Genomic DNA, 21815 nt, shown 5'->3' with positions numbered 1-21815 from the left:
GAACAATTCATCCAGGCAGAGCTCAGTAAAGTCTGCTTAAGGATTAGGAGCTTATCAGAATAGCTCATAATGTACATATGCCTTTGTTGTATCTACCGCTGCGCTTTTAATCTCATCAAGATGCCTACTTACCTGCAGTTATCTAGCTCTGGTAAAACTTATTGTCTGTGTTGTTTAAATAAAATTCTCTGTTGTGCTAGAAGGTTTGTTATCTAGGCAACTACTCACAAAAGAAAGTTCAAAAATTTGCATGCCCTCACCTAAACAACAAAACATGTTGAAAATAGTTTTAATAGAAATAGTAGGAGCTACTTGCGTAAAGCTAGAGAATAAATATCTCATCAGCTCTAGAAAACCAGAGTGACTTTCCCCTCTAGCTCCACAGGAAACAATCTGGCCCAGGGCTGGCAGTTCTATCAAAAGTTTTCAGCCCAGAGCTTCGGACTTTTGAAGTTAAATCACCAGATGGTTCCCCTAAATAAACATCATTAAATTAGGAAACATTAATCACAGAGATAAAACAAAAGGTAATGGGTCCTAATGGTCACTGGGGAAGCATGACCTTTGCATAAAACAAGACAGGAGAGCAAACAGATGCTGCTCTAAGGTCTGGGGAACTGCTGTTGGCTATAACCACTTTCCACATCACTGAATAACAACTTCTGCTTTTTGCCGCGTGTCCTCCCCACCCAAGTTCATTACACATGAAAATGCAATTTAAGGAAATGTACTTTGTGGAAGAGTTCCATATTCTCAGAGGGAGGAATAAACAAGTTTTTCCCATTTGGGAAAATCCTGTTTGGGATTTGATCTTTCAGAATCTTCCTAAGTAAAGCCAGCAGTTTATTATAACTATGGCCATAAATATGGTCTCTCAATCCCACAAGCAAAGAGAGACAATAAAGCTGACATCCTCCTCCTCTCTAATGCCTCTGTTTCCCTAGTCTTGCAAAATCCAGAAGACCTCGTTACCCCTACATAGCTTGTGCATTCCCCAACTAGAAATGGGCAAGAAATAGCAAACAATGGCATGGATACTCTTCTCTGAACTGGCAATACTTAAGTTTGATCTAGTTTATTTCACTCTAAATAACTTTGTTTACATTAAAAAGTTGACACAATCTACCTATTTCACAAATGCATGTTTTTCTTCACTCAGATTTACTTTTCCAAGAGTCTTTATACAGGGCAAGAATGAAAGAGTGTAAGACAATGCTTGGATGGAGACCTTTTGTGATAAAGGACCACGGTTTCCAGCATAATGCCTGTGTCCTGTCCGTCTGCTATCAAGAAAGTCATTCTTGATTAGAAAGAAAATCACACATTTAGCTACCATTCCACTAAGGTAAGGTAAGCAGCAAAACAAAATAAAACAAAAATAAAACAACTGCACACACACCACACTCTACACCACACACTTAGAAAGGAAAGAGTAAGCAACTCCATACTTTGATGATAAATGCTCTCCCAGCATGGCCCCTTTAGTTTCTATAATGCACGTTTCCCTGTTCACTCTTGTTTCTCACATGATGTTTGGCTTTGTTTTACTAGGTTTACAGCAGCTGTGTTACAATTTTCTATGATAAAGGGCAACACAAGAGGTGTGACTTGCAACATGTTACAGCCTTTGTAGGAAGCAAGTTGGCATCTAAATTACAGTATTTGTGTTACAGTTTAAAAGAGAACTCCATTATTGTTAAAGCAGGACACATTTGCTATCTTTTAAAACACAGATTTCTGCTTCATTGACCTTCCCACATTTCACCTCTGAGCAGCTGAGAAAAACTCTTCTGTCAAGATCAAATGAATGGCCCTGTGCAAGAGCCCCAAGTTAGCTTCTTGTACTAATCTTCTGAAATCCTCAAACTCCACATTGGCCATCTATACTTCATAAGATGAGGGATCCACTCCCTTCTATGAAAGCTTTTGTGAAATTTTCATCCTGCCTCCCACCATCAACACTGTAAAATAGTAAATTAGTTTGTAATTGAATTTTTCTTATCATGGCTTTCCCCACTAAGTTGCAAAGGCCTTCAGTACTTGTTATTTTTCTTCCCTAAAAGATATTTATAATGTGGTTATCTGTTCTCCTTGAGTCTGTCAGGCAGACTAAGCTCTTTAAGCCGCAGAGCAAATTTTCTCCTGCCATTAGTTTGTAGGAAAGATTTTCCATTCTTTTTTTCATTTTTGCACCTTTTGAAAATGTTGACACCAACACACAATGCCTTATCCTGTTATCTCCCTCATCAGCACCATTGCCCTGGTCTGGCCCTCTCATGTATATGCCTAATAATTCATTTTAGGCATTTCTCTACAGCACTGCCTTCAGAACTCATTTCCCAATGCCTACCTCCTATAACCCCTAAACTCCTTTTTAATCACTGCTTTCCAGATATTTCCCAATATTCAAGTTTCATTCATACATATGGAGCTAGAAAAGACTAAAACATGCTGTGCCAAGACACCTGTATCTTTATTTTCAGCCCTGAAAACACAACAGGGAAAATGTCACCCATCCCTAAGACACAAACATAGACACAGGAAGGAACAGGTGGAAAGAGGCTCCCTGCCTTTTCCTGGCACCTTTCCCTATTTCCATAACGGTAGAAAGAGATCCTCAGCAGCCTCAAGCTGTTAATAATGATGCCAATGCTCAGTTTCTAAGGAGTTTTGCAATATTTAGCATTTTCCTTGAAGAATAAAGTCTAATTCTTCATTCATTTTTAAAAGAAAAAAAAAAAAATTCAGTTTTTAGCTTTAAAGAAAATACTTGGAAGTGTGACCAATGAGTTACATTAAAATAATAAAAACCTATGTAGAGGGTCAGAACAAAGAATCCGAACATTGTTTTGGATTTTCATCATCTAGTGATTTTTAGGCCAGTATCCTGACAGGAAAGGGGGAGGAGTGGGGCTGTCAGTACTGTATTCAGTGAGTATAATTACACTGAATTACCGCTAAGGGGTTTAGAGGGAGAGAAAAAATACTATTCCACAGAGTTAATATAAAGTGGGCTTTCATGTACATACAAACCCACAAGGAGTAAGCTACTGCCTGCTGAGACCTGTTTGGGAGCCAAGGGATTGATCGGACTCGGACAGCCCTTGCTTAAGAAAAAAGCTGCAGTTGTGAATTACTGTAAAGCAGCATTCACATGACTGATGGGTTTACCCCCACCATCACATTTGTTTCAAAGATCTATTTTCTCTTCTGCAATGATGGTGTGAATTAACCCCTTCTCACAATAGCTGGCTGGATTTTGCAAGGCCAGTCCAAGGTCTAGGAGCTCGACGAATCTTTTCGCTTATGCAGTCCTGTGACCAGGAAAATGGGAAAGAGATGCTGTTTAACACCCAGAGCACCATGACACCAACCTCTTCAAACAGTCTGCAAACTCTCTGCCATCAGATCAGCCAGCTCCTCACCTGCCTGTAGAATCACCTTTGAAGGAACTCTCTGATGTCCCTTGCAGTCTGACACCACTTGTCCTTACATCCAAAGGATTGTAAGGTGTATTTATTTCATCTCTTGCCTTTTTAACCCAATTTGTTCTCAGTAATAGATAATTTTTTTTTTCTTCTTTTTCTCCATGGAGAGCAAAAGAAAGCTTGAACAGTAAAGAATCCAGAGACTCCAGGTAGATTTGTGATGTGATTTGTCCTCAAGCCTCAGGTACTGTAAATTTGAAGAAGTAGTTAGAATGGCCAAGGGAATGGGAGAGAACAACCAGAAATGGGCCCAGATAATGACCAGCTTTTTAAAAGCTCCTGTAATCTTTTGAATTGACAGTATGACACAGAAAGCCAGATTTCCATGGAAGCCTGATCACACGCCTGCTTAGGAACAGGCCCACAGCATCTCAGGAACAGCTCATTCAGCCAGGAATAAATCTGTTTGTGTCAACCACAAACTGCCCTGTGCTCTTCCTAGTTCCCAGGAAGGTACTACATGTATGAATAAGATTTCTTTTTTTTTCTTTATGAGGTAAGTACACTGCTTAAAAGGGGGAAAAAACCCAAACAAACAAACAACAGAGCATTAAATACTATTAGTTACACCAAGCTGGCTGCAGGCAAGTGAAATGCAACCTTCCCACACACAACTCTGCAAATGCGTTTCACACTGTGTCTGCACCATTTCGTTCTCTTGCCCTGGACTTCCACAAAACCGTGTGTCTTATCCTACAGTACCTCCTGTGCATTCACAGTCTTGTTAAAGCCACAGGGAGAAAAGAAAAAAGAAATATTCATTGCCATCTGTGTCACTGTACTCCCCACTAGCACGCTGCCAGCAACTCTTAACTGCTAGCTGCAGCACCCATCGCTCCCCACAGGGTGAGACTCCTCCATCCCAGCCCCATCACTCCACCTGTCATTCCAGGCCTAGCCCTGGGAAAAGGGTGCAAGAGCACAACACTGAAGTTGGTTTTACAATGAACATTAGGCAGAGGAGCTTCTTGGCATGTCCTGATTTGGCTTGTCACAAGTCATCGTAGAAGTTCTCTGCCCTCAGGTTTAGACTACTTTGTAATCCTCTTTCATCTTTCCTCGGACAACACCTTCATCTGCGTCAATAGTTATGGCAGATGTCACAGGAATCACAAATGTTGAACCCAAACACTCTGAAAGGTCTCTGCCTGAATAACCCAAGGGAGCACATGCTAAAGCAGCACCAAATGGGATGAAACACACTCCAGCCACTACACCTGATTTTCAGTTGGAGATAAAAATTCTGAGGTTAAAATGCATAATGACTGAAAGTATCCAGTAAGCAGACTAGACCCTGTGCAAAGTTATTAGTGACCCATACAAACCACAACTAGAGCTCAGCTGTCTTGGACTGACCAAGTTAGCAGATGAACGTCCAGCATCCTCAGCAGCTTACAGAAACCTCTGTCAGACTTTCTTCTGCTATCTTACAACCATGTTCCCAGATTTCTTATGCGTACATTTTATTAACCACAAAGGGCAGCATGTTTCATTTCTCTGTGGAAAAGCTCTCTCAATTGCAGAGAAACCATCCAATGTGTCAGGATTACTTCAACTTTTACTGTGCTTGTGACCTCTGTTGCTGTGATTTGCAAGTTCTACGTGTGTGCTTTCTGCTCCACCATGCAAACAGGGAAGGATGAGAATGGGGTTAATGGCAGACTACACCAGGACCCCACACAGTTGCTGGCAGCCTGCAAACCGCACATATGGAAACGCACACCATAAGACAATGTCGTATTCCCTGCCAGCTCACACAGGATTCAACAGAGCAGCAGAGTACACCAGCATTATTGGTGTACTAATATGACACTGCTGTGTTAACAGAGCTGTCAAATCCCATAGACCCACCATACCAAGCTGAAGGCTCATGTCACTCCCAGGAAGCCGGTGGTCAGTCTTTCTACTTGTCATATGACAAAAATGTTTCCACTGAGCTCTGACAAGCACACTAAGTCATTCTCTTTTCTCACCCACCAAATCTCCTAACTGTGCGGTTCAATCCGGTGGCAAGAGCAGCTAGATGTGAAACACAGGTGTGCTGTTAAGGTCGGTCAAGTTATTTCATTTCCAAAGCCTATACCCAGTGGAGTACCATTAAAACCAGACATGTTGCTCTTCTCATTCCAGCTAAACAATGATTTACTTTGAACAAAAGCTACTCATCATCCCTTCATTTGCCACACTCTGAGGCATAGTAGGCAAGTGATCTAAAAGCACCATCAACAGAAGCAGGAGGTTAACTGAAACCCTGGTCAGCTTCTGCTACTGCTGATGCTGCGTGTGTCATGGCAAAGGCTGCAACGCATTTAGTGGCTTGCATCACGGCAAGGAGCACTAAGGCCTTATGTCTATTCACAGCACCCTACATAAAAGCCACTTGAGCTCATCAATAATAGGAACGAGCTCTTTCATAAGTCCAGCCCAATCCAGTTAACAGGCTTATCTTGAAATGCTGAGAGACAGGGCTTACAAATGGCAATGCACCTAACTTGCAAACACTAGTTTGCTAAAAGTTAAGGAAGAACTTGCATGTACTGCCTAGCTTGGGTTCATAACTGCTTCTTTCCTCTCCATATATTCCTTTACAAATGCTGTTCTCTAAAGCTATGAATTTAAGAAGGCCTTGAATGATCTTTGTGATTAGTAATCATTATTATAAATCTTGTTCCACTAGCATATAAAAAAGGATACTGTTAAATACAGAAGCCCATTTCAGTCTTCCTGCTCAATTAGCTTTCCTTTCCTGCTCTTGGCATATGTTTGCATAAGTTGATTTGGTTCTGCTAAAGAGATGACAGGATGCATCAAAATAGAAAAAAAAAGATGCACAGAGGCTTTGAGATTGTTTGTTGTGACATCAGTTGGTGATAACACACTACTGTCCCCATCTCTCTAACTCCACCTGTGCAGAGATGTGACCTGAGGAAGGGCTCATTCCTGACCTTCCGCTGAGGAGCAAGCACATAAGCAGATGCCTCTCCTGTCCTACCCACCACCACCAAGCATGCAGGATAGCTCCAAAATGAAGGATGCAACAAAAGGCTGCGTTGGGATTCATTACTTAAAAGGTAATAACGTGAAAGTACCTGTAACCTCATTTGCTAAGTCTTGATTGTCTTTAATAGAAACTGGGGAGGAAGTGGGGAAGCATCAGTTTTGCCCACAGTATGAATAATTCTAGGAGTTAAATGAAAGGCATTTTAGAAGTGTAAGTGTTACTATGAAAAGTTAATATTAAAAACATTCTCTGTGGCATCCAGGGTGACTAAATCAGCATCAGATTAATTGAACATAGGCAGATTCAAGGAAAAACGAGTAGTTTTCAAAGGATATTTCAACTCTGACAACATACTTGTTTTCAAATAGTTGTCCATTTACCACAGCTGGAAAACATCAGGGTGTCAGATTAGATGAACAAGAGTGCAATCAGCCTCCATTTCTGATATCACAAACACCTTCCTGGAACACAGTTTGCTCAAGTGTTAATCAGAAAAAAAAAAAAAGGCAGTAACAAAAAAAGTGTTAATGATAAATTACACAGCCAATCTAAACCACAAGCCTATGTACATATATACATTTATTTTTACATATACATTGGTGGACTTTAGACCAGGCCTTTAGCTAACATGCCTTGAGGGGATTCTTCTAAAAGGACAAAACATACAATGTCGAGCTATACTTTCACACATAGCAAGCAAGAAAGAGTAAGAAGTCAGAAGTACAAATTTGACTTTTCAGGCTCCCTTCAATGAGCATTTGCTTGCAGGAAGGTATACTAGGGTAGTGTTTCCAACTACGAACTCTGAGCTATGGTCCTGAGGATGATAGAAGACAACCCTTCAATTCAGACCAGAGATGGTCAATGCAAAATGCTTGATGATCAAATGATGATGACATTACCATTTTCTAGAAATGTGATAATTTTTATAAATTATTTTCAGTGTAAACAATTCATATAGTGACAGCTGATCTGAAGCTTGCAAAAGGAAAAATTACAAATAATTAGTCCCAAATAATGGAATATAATTGATTTAGGAATTAGACAAGGGTGTGTTTCCAGACTAATTTTCAAAGGGAGAATTGCACAGTTCAGATAAAATTCTATGTTTACATCCTATGGAAATGTCTCACAATCCTTTGAAAACTTCACCCCAAGGTTATTGTTTGGTGGATGCTACGATTCGGAGGTTGTTACCAGCCCTGCCAGACAGTTAGGGAAAATAAAAATAAAACTAAAAAACAAACAACACACCACAAAAACAACACCACACACACTTACCACATGCAACCAACTAGAGAGCTTTGGTTGCAGTAAACTGCATTTCCAGAGTTGAGAAAAATCAGTTAAAGGCAAGTGTAATACATCTAGCTTGAAATAGAAGCCCCACAAACTGGAAAAGCTTAAAAAAAGCATATTTTTCACAATGGTAAATCATGCCTTGCTAATCTACAAGAAGAATTGAAGAACTTATCTTGGCTATTTTTCACTAGATGCAAAGTGTTTGGATTTTCAAAGACTTGGGAAAAGCAACAACAACAAAGCTATCAGGAGAGCTTGGTAATCTTAGGATAAAAGGTAAGGTCCTGTCAGCATTTAATTATTATTCAAGGAACTGGTAAACCAAGGGTAAGAACAAAAATTAGTTCTTCATATGGAAGGTGGGGTTGTAGCACCCAATGTTCAGCCTAGCATTAGTGTTGTTAAGTGCATTCATGAATAATTAGAATGAATAAAATACAAGGCAACCAAATATACTGCCCATATAAAATTGTATTAGTCAACAGTATGGAGGTCCTTGTCTTCACAACTACCCAGGCAACTGGACAACACAAATACCAGATACATTTCACCACGGACACGCTGAAGTCTAATGGAACAAGTATATATATATATATATATACTTACATACCACTAAATACCAATATACTGAATAAACTTCTAGACATCAAAAAAAGTTCTGGAGACAAGAATGTCATATCCCTCTGCTTAGTGGAAAAGTCATTCCAGACTAGACAAAACCTTAGAATAGCACTTCTAAAACTTTAAACTGTAGTATGAAAAAATGTTTGACTATGGAAATTAGAATGCAATTATAGAATGCCAGGTTAAACTTTAAGCAAATGTACTCACTAAAATAAGGGCATGAATTGTGAGCATACTTAGAAATAAACACACTGAAACATTTTGCTGATTTAGAACCAGGTGTGGGGATGTAAAAGGCCACTGAAAACGAGAAACATGAGGGAATATGTAATATTTACAGAGGGTGACCTACTACACTATTTAAATAGAAGAGATGTTAAAACAGAGAGAACTTTGTGTTATGAAAATAAGGACATTAGAGACAGGAATTCAGAATTAAGATTAAGGAAACATCAGCTATTTAAATGGAAACATACCTTCAAAACAGTTTGGGTATCGTTTATCTGTTTTGGGGAAAAATCCATTTCAGATCCATACACATTTAAAGCTACTTGCAAAAAGTTTTAAGCCACCCACAAAACCATGGTTTTGTAGAACCTGACCTGTGCTCTTCCATCCAGTTTTGTATCTTGTACAATTGGACTGCTACTCATTGGGCATAATCTATGTCTTAGAAAAATCCAGAGCTATTTCACAGCCCCATACAGCTTCTTCTATAGAAGCAGTGGCAACTTTCAACGGTTTAGCTTTGCAAGGCAGTAAGACTGGGACCAGAGAGGAATCTGAGAAAGGAAACTAGAGAAGTAGGTGAGGCTGCTCAAAGTGGGCAGATCACTTGTGATCAGCTGTTGCAGCTTGGAAGTTCTGCTACTCCAAAAAGTTTTTAGGCCTGTAATACTTTTTTAAGCCTGCAAGAATAGAAGACATATAAAAGAGATTTAAAAAAATATATATCCATTTCATTTCACGAAAATCACAGTGAAAACTATATGTATTCTAGGCTAAGGCTCTAGTTAACACTGAGCAAAGGCTAAAATGTCTTTTGCAACATAAGCTATGATTATATAGGGAAAAAAATCCCAAGTACCATGTCCTGTGGAACAATTCAAAAGAACATGCACAAGCCTTTGGAAAAAATGGAATCGAAATTACATTTTTATTCAATTTTATAATTATAGTAGTCATAACTGTAAATAACAATTATAAATTATTACAATTGTTTACAAATATTTTGTAAAAAACAATTTTGTAATAATGTATAATTGTTTACAAATGTTTACAATTATTACAATTATATGTACAGTTAAAATTATACATATAAATTATATTTTGATTTTCAAATATATACTTTGAAAAAAAAATTGGTCAGGAAAGGATAAATTTGAGAAAAAGCTCCTCATTCCATATTGCTCTATACTATACTACTCTTTTTCTGAGATATTGTTATCATAAAAATGCCGTAATAAACAGTATCAGCTGTACATCATAGGGCATCATGAAGATTTTACTGTAGCAAATGTATCTCTCATATGTAAGCTCAAGCTCTTGTTTCCATTCCCTCAATTCTCATTAAGTGTTACAAGTGTTCAGGTGCACACTAGAGTTTCATTGACTTGGAATAGAAAACTTGGATTCAGTAACTCAAGAATTTCCATCTCAATAAGCCTGATGTGAAATATTTCAGCCTCAATCTTTCTTGGCTTAGACTCGTAATTTGCACATCACAGACTTCTGCTTTGGGTTTTTTGTCAGTTTCAGAATTTCCTATTGAAATAAGACAAGAAATTCCCACCTACAATTACTTGAGAAACACCAGTTGGTAAAATCCCAAGTAGAATTAGAGCTGTATTGCACATACTGAAAGTGTCAATACAGAAAGATGCAAACTTGTCAGTTCTAGTACGTGTTGTGCAATTGGAAATTCTGAAGTTAGATAACACATTTTTGCTACACGTCCCTACAGTTTGGAAAGTTTCTCCAAATGAAGACTCACTTTTGATGTGCATGTGTAAAGTAGAATGTCAGGGCAAAGTATCTACACATCTCTTTTTTTCTACATAAAAATGCACTGTCTCCATATCCACTCAACCTACAGTTGTGGTTAGCACAAGAGGTGTTCTTATTTAAAGGACTACTTCCTTGTAGATATAGTCATAAATAATTCAAACTAAACTATAGCACACAGCAATTAACTGAACAAAGTACGTGCTGTAATGTTCTACCTTTGTTTTTCAGTCCCTTCCTTGTACAGCAGCATTCAATCTCCAGCCATTCTCAAGAGCTCTCACCCTTTGTGAAAATTAGCACAGAGAAGCTGTATTTGCGCACAGAGAATCAGCCAAAGGACAGCCAGGATCATGTAGTACATTGTGCTACTGTCTAAGAAGAGGTGTTTGTGAGTACTTATCTCAGTTGCAAAATACTGAAAAGTTCTATAAATATTTTTTTAAAGCAGTCTCAAAACAACTTTTCTAGATCAAAGTTATGCTTAAGAGCAAGGAGTTCACCCAGTTTTCCTCCCATTCCCAAGCCTTTCTGAACTTCAGATTTTTTCATCATGAAAACTTGACAATTTTGCAGGTAGTTAGGGACAGTGAGAGAAAGTGTTGCCCACTTTCCTACATTACCAATTCCAGACAGCTTTACAAAACCATTTCAGATGCAAAGCCCAGAGGTTTTCTCCCTTAAGAGGTAAAACCAAGAGCTGATCCCAGAGGGAAGATAGCAGCCTCCACCTCTCATCAGGATGAAGTTAGAACCTTCACAGCACCAGATAGTTGTACAGGGACAGGTTTTGGCAAGGGGTTATGCCCAGCCCACCCTGTGCCTTGGAAAGGCGCGGTTATTAACATGGACCAACAGAAGATGTTTATGTCAGAAAGCGGAGGAGAAAACCAGCTCACCAATAGTTTGTATTTGACCAAAAAATACAGGAGCAGCTCATGCTTAAACAGATCTCCAGAAAAATACCAAATGAAGGTGTCAAAGACCCTCATGGTAAATGTATTGCTATAAAACTTACCACAAGAGATTTCATCCCCACCCACTTATTAAGGGCATGCACCTGAACACATACTGTGTTACCAGAGATTTTTACATCTGCTAACTGTGTCGATCTTATAAATCAAGGCACTGATAAGCAAAGGTGTCACCTGCACTTTCACATTTACATTGTCTAAGTAAATCCCATTGTTGTCAGTGAGGTAACTCATAGCCCATAAAGCTGTTCCAATGCAACAGACATGAAAAGACTATACCTCAAATTACAGGCTACGGAGAGAAGAGACTAGCACCTGTTAAAGCATCCACCTAAAATCCCAATGTCCACTCACTATTAATGAGTCCAAAACAGAAACTAAACTCCATGTCCCATTGGAAGACAGGTTCTGGAGATAACAAACATGAAGGGAACAGAGCTTGCCTTCACTTTGTCACTGCATATACATGATTCTCATAGTACTGCCGAAGTGCAAGGAAATCCTGAAAATTAGATGCCCTATTTAGGCAGACCACAATCCCTACGACTCTTTATAAATCCTCTGTTGGTGGCTTATCTGTTTATAATTATTAACAGAAGGAAAAAAAGAGCAGCCTTTAGGCTCTTCTGAACTCTGTAGATCTTTGGTCAAACTGGCCAGAGGATCACTGTACCCTAACTGGCTTCCTCATGGTCTTCTGTTGTTTTTTTTTTCTCTGCTGCATAAGTAAGCCTAGAAAAGAGGAGGAGGCCTGCATCACAGAGCAAGTATGCTAATGCCATATCATACTGACTGCCATGCCAACGGCAATCACACACGCACCCGCTCACGTGCTTCTGCCAAATAATCACTTAAGCAAACATCAACTACAGAGATTAGCAAAAGCATCTGACAACTTGCAAATCAGACAAGAAACATGGGCTGAAGGGACAGCTTAGGAAAGTGAGGATTTAATAAGCGAAATGACGTGAAGTTTCTGAATCAAAGCTTGCAGTGTTTCTGAAAGATTGCTGAAAATCCTATCTGTTGGCCTTAGAGAGAAAGCTAGTAAATTTTTTCCATCCCTCTGTCCCTACCGCATATCAGCTGCACCAAGGCAGGCTTCTAATAAAAGCAAATGACTCCTGTGCAAACATCATCTTAGTGACCTCTGGGAAGGCAGCAATCCAAACAAACAACCAGGCAGTCAGGTGGCACATGCTATTGGGAAGCAATTGTGGCATCTCAGAGGCCTTTCCACAGCACCAGAAGGAAAGCTAAGCTACAACCATAGAAGACTGCATTCCAGGAGAAACAACCCTAGGCAGGTAGAACAAGAAATTCACACTATTTTTGTTTAACATGGTGAGGGTGTGGAGGCTACTTTGGAACACATAACTTTTGTTGTTCAAATTAGAGGAACAAAGTGTTTTCCTATCAGAATTAAGGCAGAGTATCAGAATATTCTCTTGATTTATCTTTAATTTACTAAAAGGTGCCTCATTCCAAAGGCACTTCCGATGAAAGTAATGAGATTCTGCTGCAAGAACTGTAGGAAGAGTCATAACCATTTACTAACATTGTAACTCGTTTGTGTCTTATTTTGAAGAATTTGTCACCAAAGCAAAGGGATGAATCTTAGATTGAATTCTACAGTCCTTATTCTGATGAAGCTCTTGCTGAAGCATCAGCTTTGCCTGAATAATGGTTGAAGGAGGTGTGCCTGGTTTAGGATTAATCTCTGCTTGACAGGAAGAATATGATTCTTAGGAACTGAAAAAGACCTCAGTATGGAAATAGAAGAAGTTCAGTTGTCCAAAAGCAAACTGTGACCTTGCAGTGCCATAATGCTACAGAGACAGCACTGTATTAGGAGTGCCATCTTTCTACCAAGGTTATTTCTAAGTTCCTTCCTATATCACTTTCAGAGACAGCAGACCTTTCTTAGGACATTCATTCATTACTGTCTAAAAAAGTGCCTAGAAGAGAATAACAGAAATGTTAAAATAGGGATATTGAGCCAATGTCACTCTTCCCATTGTTGCTTGCATGCTGTAAACCTGTAAAAAACAAACAAACAAACAACAAACCACAAATAAACAAAAAAAAAACCCCACACACACAAAACCCAAAGCACCTGTATAACACTTATTTTTAAATCTAAACTTTTTGATATAAGAACTACCTACTCAAAGTATTAAGCAAATTTTGGATGCTCCTGTCACGTAGGCAAAGATGTTCCAGACTGTGAGCCTTCTGTTGCCGGCTACAGATGGGCACATGCATTTGCATTGCACTACTAAGGCTCTTTTGCACTTTGAGATACATGTGTGAGAAGCATAGCTAAAAAAATAAATGCATAAATAAATCTGTTGTACTAGTGATCCATCAAGACAAGGAAGCTTTAAATGCAATAGTCAGAGCATCTTTAGTTGGTTATGAAACTAATGCCATTGTTTGTATGGTTCTGAAAAGCAAAAGCCAAGAACAAAACTGGTTTTGTGCCTGATATTCAGTGACTGAATTTGAGAAGCCAGTTCACTCATTCTCATTGCTTGCAGTCAGATAGGGATATTCTGACTTCCACAGATAGCTATATATTTACTGCTTATGTTGACATACAGGGAAGTCCTCTTGTCTTATATATCCATAGAGCACGATTATCTGCTTTTTACCTTTCTAATCCCTAGGTATGGTATAAAGCAGCAAGTGGATGCAGGTAGCAAAGTCAGATGGTGAAAACAACACCAGAGTGGCCTACCTTAATGAGCTCAGAAGATCAAGACCAGCTTTGCACTCAAGCCTGAAAAATAGGCTACTGCAACCTCATTGCCAGCATCACCAGCACTGTGCCTGTCTCCAGCACTGTCCCTGTCTCCACTGCCAGCTGGACCAGCCCCACTAAGATGACAGAGCATCAGCCCAGGTGTGTAGAGAGAGGTTTGCTGAAGGAAAGAAGAACCCATCCAGTCTCCATCTGGTTTGACTCCTGGGAGGAGAACTTGTACAGACAGCGAGTTCCTCCAAACATATTGTTTGAAGACGGCAAATAGTCTATTTCATTTACACTGTTAGCTGTCTGTGGACTAGTACCAAAACAAGCATTTGGACCGAGGTATTAGAGAACTATTTCTCCTCTATCTCTTCTCTCCCCACAGGCACTTGAGGATGGTACCATCTACAACTAAACAGGAGATGTTTACAAGGTCCAAGCCACACTGGAACTCTGCAGAAAATAATGAGGAAGGAAGATTTTTATAATGCTCTCATGAATCATTTAATGAGCTCTGAAATAGTCCTGGCAGGCCTCAGAGGAGAAAGGTCTAGTTTACAATTGAACTTTGCAGTTTACTAAATGGCAGTGGACCGGAGCCTCAAAGCACTATTTATTTTCAGAGACTATTTTTATCAGAAAAAAACCCAACTCCTGTAATGCACTTCTACTCTGGAAGTCTTTACCTCTCTGTTGCAGCTGCCATGCAATCAATGGCATTTGCCAAGCAATGTGCTCCTAGGGTCCAAATTAACATATTAATGCATTTTTTGTAATGTAACGGAACAGGATTTTGCCTCAGACACAGTCAGCTCTACTCCTCACCTCCAGAGGTTATCCACATTGAAACCAAAATCTGCTATTCTGATACAGCAAGGAAGATCAGAGGCTTTTTGGAGCAGAGGGACAGAGGGCGTGGAAATCACCTGGTTGCACCAGTAACACGTCTAGCTCTTTATTACGTTCACATTCCCCCTTCTCATCTCCCATGAAACTGCCTACAGCTGTGTTCTCTCAGCCTTCGGTCTGAAAGACATTAAAAAGTAGTCTGCAAGATGATTACAGTTTCTAAAAAGTCACTCCCACATATGTAAGCAGGCAAGGAAATGAGAAAAGTTAACAAAAAAAAAAAAAAAAAATCAAAAATCATCATGATGCCACTGCAGGAGGTAGAGTCAGACATGTTAAATGGTTCAGTGATTTTATTCCTTGGAATTAAATGAAGTGAGGCATATTGGCCAACAGAGAGTCTAGTTTGGTAGATCCCACTGACCCTTTCTACCGTGATAAGGTAAGACACTGCTGGAAACGTAACGAACTGAATGACTTCAATATCACTAAGTCAAACACCACCTGCACCAGGGCCTTTTAAGTCTTAAGTGTCCTTACTCTTCACTAGTGAAAAGACTGTAGGAATTTTAAGCAGCAAATTCTGTGCTGAGTGCCAACTCTTATTTCCATGGGCTGGATCAAGCTAATGTAGTGGGATTAAAGAGTTTTTCCAGCTGATGACCACCTCTGTTTGACACAAGATCAACAGTTTGTGAAGCATATTTAAATAATCATTAAATAATAATAATAATAATAATAATAATAATAATAATAATAATAATAATAATAATCTACTGGTCTTTATTTAGTGTCTATTACTCTTGACAGAAATAACAGGTATCAGTCCTTTGGAAAGCAATGACACACAGAAGATGTGCCTTTTCTTATCTTGTATAGTTGCTGCTGTGCTGATCCACAGACATGCAGCCATACCACTTCTTACACAACTACAATGCTTCATGGGTTATCATAGTAAAAAACAAGCATCCACATACAGAAGACATTACTCACTCCTTTAATTTCATTTTTCCACAGTGCTTCTGCTGAAGAAATTGCTGTGAGACAACTGATTCAAATTTCCCTCAACTCTCCTCAAATGCACATTGAACACTTGACAATGGCCACTTTTCTACTTTCCTCTCCACGCTCCACTGGAGAGGACCCTCTATGCATTCAGAACAGCACAATGGAGAATGATTTCCAAAGCATTAACTTGGAGCCATTGAGACTTGGAAGTTTTCAAAATGACTCTATTGTGCTCAAAGGATTCTAGACTACCCCAGCTACTCTAGAAGAGAGTCTTTCTCCCTTTCTCAAAAACATCCATCCCTCGAGTCATCCCTGGAGTGCATTGTTGGGGCTGATTCGTTAGTGTAGCAAGTTCCATCAGTCAACGCTTGACAGATACAAATAATATCAGGATATGGATATAAATTAGTGCGACAGACCCTAAATAGTTTTGACAGGTTTAGTAAGTATATATAGCAACACAGAATGCTATTCTTGCTGTCAGACATCAATATGTAGACAGAAGATTTGGGGCACCATGGAAACTCAGTGACATAAGAGTGGTATTGATTGGGCAGAAAATGAGGCTGCAATTTAAGTTTAAGGCTGCCAGAGATGCCAAGAATGGAGAATGACCTCCAGCAGTGAGTTTTCAGCATAAGCTCCCTGTGAACAAGCTAGTCCAAGAAGGATAAATCAGGGACATGGGTCGACCAAATGCAGGCTACCCTAAGCAGATGAGAATCACTCTGTGTGTCTGCGCGTTACAGTGACCTAGTTCGTTCAAAGACAGCATTTTGAATGGTTTATTATAGAGGCTTGAAACAAAGAGATTTCCTCAATTAAAGTCCTGAAATGAATCCTCAGAATGAAAATGCTTTTGATACACTGATCAGCAAGAGGCTGTAAACACCAAAGCAAAGCGTACGTTGTTAAAGACCAGTTCCCACAGAAAACACCACAGTTGGGAGTGTAGGTAATGAGGGGGCCTGAACCAAGCAGGAGGTTCCCTGAGGAATGCCAGCTCCATCCCTATTGCCCTAGGGTTACACAAAAACATTTGTTACACTGTAACACTTGATAAATCATACCTTCCCTGCCACAAAAGCACGCTAGAACAAAATAGAGTACAAGTTAAAGGAGTGCATTTTCTGAGCTCCTGTAAAGGATTATTTTTAACTATCTGAGGACTCAGGAACAGCCATTCCCAGAATGATCCCAGAAAACAAGGGACGTGTCAGGGAAGTATCTTGCTGGAGTCATGAGTGCTGGAAGTCAGCTAAGTAATAATACTCACATTAGCGTTGAAAAGATGAATCTACAGAAAACACCCATCAGTACAGCTGTGACAGGAATAAGATAAGCCTCCAAAGTGTCCTCAGTATCAGTATGGGCATAGAGGAATACAGGCATGTGGCACTGGGATAGCAGCACTACGTTTTGTAACACTATAGTAAGATCAGCCTTCTGCTCCAAGGATGTATCAGCCACAGGCCACGTATCAAGTAACTGGTGATACACATCTGGATAATTGCAAAAAAAGTCTGGTTTTCCTAGACAGCTTCTATGCTGTAAACAAAGATTTAGTATTTGTAAAAGAAATATTTGTTGCTGGATTCTCTTTTTTCTACCCAAGAGCTTGCTCGGGAGCACACTGAAGTCAGTAAGTTTCTCTCCTTCAGTTTCATCCAAAGCTTCGTAAGTAGCAAATCACCAAATAGTTTGGCTTACTCTGGAGACAGTAGCATATCAAACCCCAGCTTTCCTGTTCTTTAGGAAGAGTCACTAAATTATTCAGCAGATTTTTTTTTGCTGCTGCCTTTGTTTGTTTGTTTAACCTCCCCAATGAAGTACCCTCTCCATTCACTTCCAAATTTTCATTACTACAGCAAATTAAAAAATTTTATCACAAATATGAAGGTTCCTTTTTCCCTCTGGATCACTTCTGATTGAAAGGTCAGACTTTTTTATTGTTGTTGTTTTTCTTTTTTTTTTTTTTAATTCTTACTTATTTTCAGGGAGGAAACAGGACAAAAAATGCTTTGTCAATCAGCTCATGCACACTGTCCAGAAAATGTAAAAGGCATTTGTTTCTTTACAACAACTTTTCCCATAATTTTCCCTTGTCTCTCTTTCTCTCTGTCCCTTCCCTCCTTCTCTCTGATGCAAGAAGTTACACACTCAGGCTATTTCTTGTGCAAAAAGTTGAACTTTGCTAAAAGCTCAACAAAATCAAGGCACAAAGGGAAAGCAAGGAAAGGGCAGAGAGTTCAAGAGCCACGGGTAAAGCACTCTTCCACTGTAATACAAGTCATTTAGAGCAAACAGGATCTAGTTAAACCACCTACCACTATCCATAGCTGCTGGTTTATCTTGCAGAGAAAGATTTAATGCATGTCGCAAAAATTTCCACAATGGTCCCAAGAACTAACTAGTCTCTAGGGTTTACCAGCTTCAGAGTGTACCACTAAGATAATGCACAGTAGACATTCACTGCCAAGGCAACCACTTGCAGTGTGGAAGAGAGGTGTGTGACAGCCAACTGGGACATGTAAAAGGAGCTCCTGAAGATGAGCTCCTGAAGAATGAAGACTACTTCTCCTGTATTAGAAGCTCTACCTTTACAAAGTAGAGGATGAAAGAGGGCAAGGAGTTGGAAGCATAGGTATCAGAGACCATAACACATTTGCAGAATAATGTGTGTGCTCAAAAGGGGGAAACTGTGCTTTCACCCTTAACTCGGCTTTTCTCCCAGCCCATCCCTCCTGAGTAAATGGAAGGCGTAAACTCACAATGGCAGTTTTAAATAGATCTATCAGCACTTGCTAGATTCAGTTGTTCTAGTGGAAGTAAACTATGGATAAGAAGGCGAAGTCCCAAGAAAAATATCAAAGTCCTCAGTCTGAGGGTACAATTTAACCTCATTATCCCGAATCTCAGCCGGGACATTCCTGGCACAGGGCAACTGAGACCTGCAGGGGGTTTGCTGCTCTGGGGTCACTCCGCTGCCCTTTTGTCCTCTCGAAACCTACCAGCCCGTGGACTCCCGCCTCCCTTCCCCGCCGGGTCACGTCCTCCACCACCACCTCTCTCGTTCTCACCCTGCCTTGGCTTTTTAACGCTCCCATATACCGGCCCACCGCCGCCACCCCGAGCGCGGCGCCCGTCAAGCGGACAGCGGCCGCAGCGTTTCCCATCACGGCAAAGCCCAGCGGGGACCGAGGCGCCCTCCGGCACCCTCGTCCTGCTCCCAGGCAACCCCGGATGCTCGGCCCCGCCTGCCCCTCGGACAGGTGTCTCTGGGGCCGCAGGTGGTCCCCACCACCCCGCTGGGTCCGGGCTCCCACCCAGCTGCATGGCCCCTCTCCCCGGCACCCGCTGGGTGACGAGAGGAGGAGAGGTGGCACTGGGGCTACGGAACCCCACCGGGACAAGTCCCCTGGAGCCGGGATAGAGGGGGGGAAGAACTTCCCCCTGGGGGAGCAAGTGCGGGGGGGACCAACCCTCAGCCGGCCCCTAGAAGCCCCCGCCGCCCCCTCGGACTTACTTCGGGAGGCGAAAGGTTCTTCTCCCGCAGCTGAGAGGGGCGAGCCGCGGGCGTCCCCGGTGAGCAGCGGCTGCTGCTGCCGCAGCGGGTCCCTTCGCTTCCCCACGGACGGGCTCGCCGCCTGCCACCTCACGCCCCGCTCCTCCCGCGCCCCGTCTCACTCTCCCGCCGGAGATTTCTCGCCGAGATTTTTATAGTGGAGGCAGGGAACCTGATCCGCGCTTTGACTCAGCAGAGCCCGGGCTGCAGCGAGGCTGCGAGAGGAGGGAAGCAGGCGGGCGCCAGGGCAGAGCAAGCGGTCGCGCTGCCCCCTCGTGTGATGCGGTGGGGGCCGCGCCCGCCGGGCGGGTCACCCGCGGGGCAGCCGCGCCCCCGCCGCCGGGGGCGGGGGGTGGGACGGTGGAAGGGTGGGGAGGGGGCGGGACGGGTGCGCTCCGCGGCGAGCGGGGCTCGGCGGCAGCTGCCCAGCGCCCGCCGCAGCGGGAGAACCCGGTAGGGATAAGCCCAAGCGAGTTCCCCTTCTCTTCTTAACGACACCCACGGATGCTGAGGGGGGGAGCCGAGGGCAGGGGAGGCACCTTACAGTACCCCCGGCCGATGCAGGGACTCGCACAAAGGCACAAACATGCATAGCTTTTGCCCAGGTAGCCTTTGGATGTCGGGGTATGGGGAGCTTTAACTTCAGCTTCTCTGACTTCCAGCTTGGCACTTAGACCGTGGCAGGGTTGGACTGGAAATACGGCTGGGGAAAGGGATGGAGGAAACAAAGAATAAAAACAAACAAACCAAACCAAACCAACAACAACAAAACACCCAGCTTTAAACACACCACTTCTAATTTCAGCTTGGGCTGAAAGTGCCATGAGAACAACTTTTGCCACAGCGTTTCAACACTTCTGGTTGTAGTGGTTGCTGGAGTTATATCAAGGCTTTCATTTAGAAGCAGGCTTTTCCAGCTTTTAGGTTCATTACATCCATTGAATAAGAGTGTTCCTCAGTCCACAGCTTAATTTAAAACTAAGTGGACTTGTTCCAAACTCCAGGCAATTTCTGTGTAATTCCTGATTCCCCAGAGCAAGTCACTGCCCTGATTTGAAAGACTGATCCCATTGACTACTTGGGTCTCTGCTGGGGTTTGCAGCTCGCAGCTCCTGCTCCAGGTTTGCGCAGAAATCCAGTTCAGATTCTTCTCCTGTTTCCAGAGGAATGAGCTAAAACAGTAATTTGTCTGGCACGGTACACATTGCATCATCTAACACCTACCATCTGTGACAATGAAAAGCACTGTGCAGCTAGTCCCAGCGTGGGCAATTGCACCCACCTGGAGTCTTTCCTAGTAAAGTAAACTATTCCCTTCCATCCACACCTTGGCATAGTCTTTTCATCACACAGTTATGTGCTTAGTCCTGGCATGGCTGTTCAGGATTTGCACCACTGGCAGTTTTAATGACAGTGATGTAATTTAAAACAACAAGTTCGATTTGCAGTGTGAAATGGTGGCTTCAGATGGAGCGAATACTCTTTCTAGCAGCTGGATGAGTGGAAAGGAGCACTCAGCAGTACCCTTCATCTTTGCATTTCAGACTATGCAAAGCTGAATGGATCTTTAACGGCTAGCATGTAACTTCCTGAGTATGAAATCCTGGTATCACAGTGTTAAACACCACAAACATCTAGAGCAAGACACTTTTCATCAAAAACCACCTGGTAGTGCTTGACACTTCAAGCTCTCAGAATTCCTCCGTACAACCACAATAATACATTTCAGATGGTCAATCATGTCTAAGTAACAAAGTCGGAAAGAGAACAAAGGCTGATCTGTAAGGTCACCTTGATTAAAACCAAAACAGGTTGCACCAAAATGGGTCAAGAGATTTCTTCCTTTCCTTACAGAAATCTAAGTCTTAGCTAAAACACTGAAAACTTGACCTTTTCAGCTTTTTAGAAAACAATGGAAACTGTCTGCAGAAAGCAACTGCTTTTCACAAAGATGTGCATGATATTGGAAGCCTCCTTTGTCCACTGAATTTTAGAAGCGAAGTCAATAGGCAACCTTTGACCAAATTTGCTCACAGTTTTTCTCCATACCTAGTTTCCGTAGCTCAGAAATTAATTTCCTGAAACCGAGTTTACATGTACGGAAACTAGTTTTGTGCAATACAGCTTGTTTTTTTATTCAGAAAGTCCAAACCAAAACTGCAGAAGATGTTAACACAGCTGCTCAGAGGACAAATTACGGTCTGAAAAAGAAAATAACTCAGTTTTTTGGTGGACAAAAAGTAAA

General features: G+C 41.5%; 1 protein-coding gene across 1 annotated transcript in view; it reads right to left on the bottom strand.

The window, feature by feature from the left end:
• PTN (pleiotrophin) overlaps nt 1-19881 on the bottom strand; it is a 76580-nt gene extending 56699 nt beyond the window's left edge. Inside the window, exon 1 of the mRNA XM_065038817.1 lies at nt 19532-19881. The gene's annotated coding sequence lies outside the window, so the exon portion shown is untranslated. The remainder of the gene's footprint in view (nt 1-19531) is intronic.
• Between the last annotated feature and the right edge of the window lie 1934 nt (nt 19882-21815).

The sequence above is a fragment of the Columba livia genome, chromosome 1 (genome assembly GCF_036013475.1).
Source record: "Columba livia isolate bColLiv1 breed racing homer chromosome 1, bColLiv1.pat.W.v2, whole genome shotgun sequence".
NCBI classification, from domain to species: domain Eukaryota; kingdom Metazoa; phylum Chordata; class Aves; order Columbiformes; family Columbidae; genus Columba; species Columba livia.
The sequence above is the reverse complement of the archived record's forward strand: the minus strand, read 5'-3'. Positions and strand labels throughout refer to the sequence as shown.